Raw genomic sequence first — 6008 nt, 5'->3', positions numbered from 1 at the left:
CAGACCTGTAGTTAGAAGTTGCCATGCAGTTGACCTCCATAAAGCCACACCAGCTCACAGTAGAGTGAATGAGCCTGACTGCCTTCCCAGCAAGATCTCCAAAACTTAGAGGCTCAGAGACTTGGCAACGTAGGCCAGCGCCTATGCTTTCAATGACAAATAAAGCTAAGCAAATAATTAGCCCCTAATCATGTCTAAACAAATTCTGCCTTTTGTTTCTTGTTTGCAAATTGCCCTTACAGGGATCACAACATTTCTAAATTTGTTATGCACAGTTGTTTATGAATGCCTTTATAATTAATAATTCCAGGTTTGCAGATCACTTGTACGGAGTTGTGAATATCTGCAAATCACACTGCATTTCTTAATTATATAAGCCATGTAAGACTTATTCCTGATGACGTTAGTTGCTTAATTAGTTAACTGACACTGTGGATATGCAGCTCAAGAAATTACTTCTGGTAAATGTTCAAACTATTACATTTTAAATCAGCATTGGGGAGAATAGTTTCTGCTAATAAAGCTTCATGCCAAATTTCCACAGAAACAATCCCTTGAATTGGTTCAAAAAAACTGAAATTTGCCTATGTATCTAAGTGGATACTCACAGGACAGCACGAGTTTTGTTTTTTTGTTTTGTTACGTTTGTTTTGCTTGTTTTTTAACTGCTTGCTCATCTCAAATCATAAATTAATGCTAACGAAAATATTCAGAGCTGTTGTTGAATTTCTTATGAGCACAGTATTTACTTGCTTGTCTTCTTTTCCTTGAGGACTTACAATTCATTCCCAGCTGAAATGCTTTGAGAGACAGAGCTTGAAAAGATTTTTTTTTTTATAAATGTCAGCCCAGTACATTGCTGTGCATTACAATAAAGATCAGCAATTTGGAGCCAGGTATACAAGACAAGATTATTGCTATCTGTTCAAAATATCTTTGGCAGATTTATTGTTTTTTTGTCCCTGACTCTTTACATATGACTTTTATGTTTTCACTACTTCCTTTGGTAGTTTTGCTTCTCCAAACAAACTCGAAGAAGCAGGAGATGAAATGAAGTGTACTTAGCTGCTGTTTTTATGAAGGTGACCCACTGAATGCCTGTTCAGGCACTCTGATGATAAGTACTCACATTAATAGAATTTAGTAAATTACATAAGCTGTTAGCTCTAAAATGTCAAACTTCTGTTCAAAAGATTTTTAATTTTTTTAAAAAACTTTACTATCTACTTCAAATAAAACCCACAGCTATCAGCTTTGTTCATTTACAGACTTATCGCGCATGGAATAAAGTACAGTTCAACCCATCACAGATCAGATTAGGCAAAGGACAAAGCTACGAATTAAAAGAGCTTTCCACATGAGGGCATCAAAAAGAATGTATGTTTGACAATAACATGGCTCTTAAGGTTGTCCAATGACTAACACAACAAGTTTTCAGCCATTAGTCTGCAACTTGAAGACCTCCCGCCCCCTTTTTTGTATGTATGTATGTATTCTGAGAGTTTTGCAATGAATGATACGATTTATCTAGAAATTAGTTATTTCCAGCCACCTGCCATTCTTATCTCAGCTGCATAGTAGAACAAAAAAAATATCGTTTTTACATTCAGTGTGAAAAAAAATAAAAAAATCATGCCAAACTCCATCTGTCTAACCAATCCCCTAAGCTGTACCTATATAGGCACTAAAAGGAAATCAAAACACAGAGTACTAGAAACTTGGGACCCAGAATTAATCTGCTTTTTACAGAAAAATTATGTTCAGATGAAGCTAAAAGATTCGCTCCATCCCTATTACAGCAAGGAAATTCAAGGCTAGAGCTGAAATTGCATCCTTAAAGATTTGCTGATGCCCTGTGGAAAAAGCGTAAAATTGTTTGGGTTAGAGAAGATTCTGCTTAATTAGTCTGTATTTCCTTCTTTTGTGTCTCCTCATTTTTTCTCACTGAAGGTATTTCCAAGAGAAGTTACTCTGAGTTCACAAGCCTCTCTGGAACAGGGTGGTTGTCTGCTCTGTGAGACGTCTCACATAGAGAGAAGGATGCTCTATCCAACACATCCTTTCACTCATTTTATGCCACCAACAGGGGCAAGTCGATTTATGGATAAATGGGAAACCTGCTCATTCCTAAGGATTAATTTCCCTGGTTTGACAGGACAATCATCTTTCACTCCATGGCTATAAACTCTGAGTCTTGATGAATACTGATGGGATGGAGAGCAAGGGAGAGGTTTGCAAATCACCTCTTGCATGGCATTTCACTTCCCTCTACCCAGAGGAGTGGGAAGCTGGTGTGGCTAGCTGCTGTGAACATTCACTCAAGTTTGGCTTCTCTGCTGAGCTGATCTGCATAATCCACAGTGAGCCATTCGAGAACAATCAGTGGAGATATCATTAGCCAGGCTGTCATTATTTCTGTGGTCTGTGTAAGGAGCAAGAACAGATATAACTGCTCAAATGGTTACAGAGGTATCTCACTGGTCCTTGCCCCAAGGGTGAGGAGCTGGCATTCCAGATCCCACAAACAAGTCAGACCCACCTTTAAATTGGAGTCTTGAAAGGAACTCTGCCTTCCACCACCAAAGCCACCCTTAACATTTGGTGGTGTGGCTGGACTCAAGATGGGAAAGGGTTTATTTTCCAGTTTCAGAAACACATCACAGGGATGCTGAAGCCACCACGTGAATTTGAACTTCAGCCAGGGTGATTTGTCTTCATCTTCAAGCCATTAAATGTAAACTAGCACTTCCCTTTGGACTTTTGTACTGGCTCCTCTACCCATTACTATTACTAGTTAAGGGAGACATTTTTTGCCACTCTTGGAATCAATTTTCTGTCCCAGCCCCCATTATTTGTTGCATTTTTTGGACTTGTGACAAATACCCTTTTGTTCTTCTAATTAAATTTCACATCTGTTCCACACCAGTTCATCTTACTCTTGGGAGAGGACAGTCTCACTGGAACACGCTAAAAATTTCAATCATTTTGTAGAAAAATAAATGTGAGTACACACTACAATTTACCTAACCACTGTGAATTAATTTGGTGTTTAAGGTGACACTGTACTAATTACATATTAGCACATTAATGGTGCTGCAGGCTCTAATCTTTTCCCTTTGAATGAACAGTGCAAACTGCCAGCAAAGTCCTCAAGAACTGTTTTGAAATGCAAGAAAGCAATAATCAATTCTCTTGTTGCTGCTACTTCAATATAAAGTGAAGAATTGTCTAACTTTATTTTTAAGACCATCAATCTCTGTTTATTATTAGCAAAGCACTTTTGACAAACTCTGCCCTTGCATGAACACAAGCCCTTGTTGTACTCAATAGGTACGTATCACCTCAGGCACAGTTTGGCCCTTGGTGACCCTAAACTCTCCATGAGACCAATCATTTTCTAATCTGTATTCACTAGGGGATTTCCCTCATTCCAGGCTCCAAAGCCTTATGACTGTGCAACATGGGACAAGCCCTCTGCAGAACATATGGCAGCTCTGCTTTCACATGGTCATGCACAACCATTTATCAATGGTGACTGCTAAACTTTAACTAGAATAATTTGAGAGAGCAAAAGGCAAGGAATTTACTTTTAAACATGAAAAGCTTTGTAGGGTATTTTCTGAATTAAAGACTGCAATTTAAAACAATCCTGTAAATTGAAAATCTATATCTGATGTGGCTGAAGGGGGGACTTCTAGACCTAACCATCTTAAATATAGATTTTAAATCAATATGAGCAGTTTTGGAGCATTACTGTTCAAGGATTTTGTGCCACTGCTGTTAAAGCATTATTAATTCATGTTCTTATCTTTCTCATTTCATAAAGTGTAAGGGTTTTTTTGGCACAAGTCCGTTAATGTAGGAACTATAATCCATCTTTTTATATTTCGCCCTGGTATTGTCTCCCAGATCAAAGTTAGATTATAACACAGAATAAATTTAATAAATTATTTTGAATGATTTTACAGGAAAAAAAAAAAAGGAGAAAAAAAATACAGGTTAAAGTCAGAGGTACATCACATATCACACAATTTATCAGGAAGCAGTCAAGTCTGTTTGAGATAATCTGCTAAAATTCTACAATAAAAAGTTTGTTTAATTTCTAAAGATGGCAGATGTCATAAAAAAAAAAGAGGCTGATGCAAGAATAAAGCCTCTAGAGTCTGGCAGTTCTGTTCAGATGTCAATAAAAGATAATGTAACCTGTCAAATTTGCAAGCGTGTTTTATCCAACCATCGCATTTTACCTTCACCACTCAGGCATTACCTTTGAGGAAACATCCGCATCTGCCTGATTATCCTAAAGTAATTCTGATGAAGAGAGCAGGTTGCAAATTAAAAGCATCTTTCTCTTTCCAGTTTTCTCTCCCTCCCCCCCACCTTCACTTTTTAATCCTTCATTTTCTACAGTTCAGCTAATTTTTTCTTGAAAGGTTAAGGAGCTAGCAATTATTTCAATGGCTCTCGCAGCTTTAGGGTAAGTGTCTCATCTGGCCTTTATTTTAAGCAGCTTCCCTTCAGGCTTTATATTCAACGCATCTTGCTCAACACAGAGGTTACTCTAGAGTTGTGGTCCAAGGATAAGATGGGAGATATGTCTTGTTCCTACTGGAGCATACAATCTGTGGCATGGAAATGCCGTGTCACTGCCATGGATGGGTTGCTGTGCTTCACACTCTGTTAAGCTGGTGTTGTACCACCAGAAAAAATACTAAAGGCTACTACTGTTTTCTATGCTGATTTAGATGTATTCCCTTCTGGTAAAGATTTATTTTTTTTTCTTTATCCATTATGATTTTTCCAAATATTTTATTTTGTGCCTATGAAGTTAGCCCTCACATTTTTTACCATCAATTCATACATTGTGACTTTGCAAATTCTTGTAGGTTGCTTGACTATTTTCATTGTGTACGTTGAGTTCTGGAAACAGGCCCAAAAAATGCCCACAGTCTCAACAAATCAAGTGTTCATTTTGGGGCTTCTACTGACAGCCGTCATCACTGAACTGAGAACGTTTGTATCATATCCCCATGATATCTCTTACTGCTGTTATGCTTGATGGCTTCAATCATTCTGGCCACTGTGTTTCTGGAGAATCTGTCCAAACCCTGTGTCAGCCTATAAAGAAAGTCTGAAAGTCAAAAGATCAGTTGCTTGCTCTCCATCTGCACAGCAAACGTGCACAAAATGCATGAATCAATCAAGACCATAGCTATTGCAGGAGCCCAGAAGAGTGGAGCATTGGGTCAAGAGGAAAATTTTTGTGCTAGTGTTTCTCCAGCAACAGTAAGTAACAGATCTGTCCCCGTGCAAGAAATCCCTCCTTATGCTGTGAGGGGACTGCAATTCATTACCCAGTAGCTTGGGTAGCACGGAGAAGGCTCGTCTCCACAGACGAAACCAAAACTGAGCCAGGTGTTAACTCTTAAACAAAAAGCACCTCTTTCTGAAGGGAGAAGGAAGGAGGAAAGCTGGCCCAGGACTTTAGCTAGCCCTCACCACCCAAGAAATCCCACCAAGCCTCCACGTACACCTCAGGACCAGCACCAGTGTGGGAGCAGAGCCGCCAACACACGCTCTGCCTGGCCAGGCCCCTCCTGCAGACACGGCTCCTGCTCCTGTGGGCTGAGGATGCACAAGGACACTGCTGTTGTCTTTATGACAGGCTGCTTTTTTTTTTTTTTTTTTTTGGCATCTCTTATTCAGCCGTGATTTGAGCCGTCCTTCTCCTACAGAAATACTCTCGTGTATCAGCACCCACTTGCTGCTCGTAGACACTTAACACCTTCCTTCTGATGCCTCGCAGGCACCGGCTTTCAAAGCAGAGTTAGGGATTTGCTTATTAAAACTGACCTAATTAATGAAATGAAATAATGCTGAGGGAAGGCATACGGCTATACCGGTGGACCAACATAAAAATTTCCTCTAGTGATACTGTTTGCTGACACAGTGACCCTCAGACAGATGTCTCCAAGGGCTGGGGATGTGCTGCTGCATAGTGCTTCCTT

General features: G+C 39.4%; 1 long non-coding RNA gene across 1 annotated transcript in view; it reads right to left on the bottom strand.

Annotated features, from left to right (window-relative positions):
- Positions 1–6008, bottom strand: part of LOC308190107 — a 74075-nt gene that overhangs the window by 30280 nt on the left and 37787 nt on the right. The gene's annotated exons all lie outside the window — the stretch shown is intronic.

This window comes from Anser brachyrhynchus (genome assembly GCF_964034855.1).
Source record: "Anser brachyrhynchus genome assembly, chromosome: 2".
In the NCBI taxonomy this organism is placed as follows: domain Eukaryota; kingdom Metazoa; phylum Chordata; class Aves; order Anseriformes; family Anatidae; genus Anser; species Anser brachyrhynchus.
This window is presented reverse-complemented; position numbering and strand designations above follow the sequence as displayed.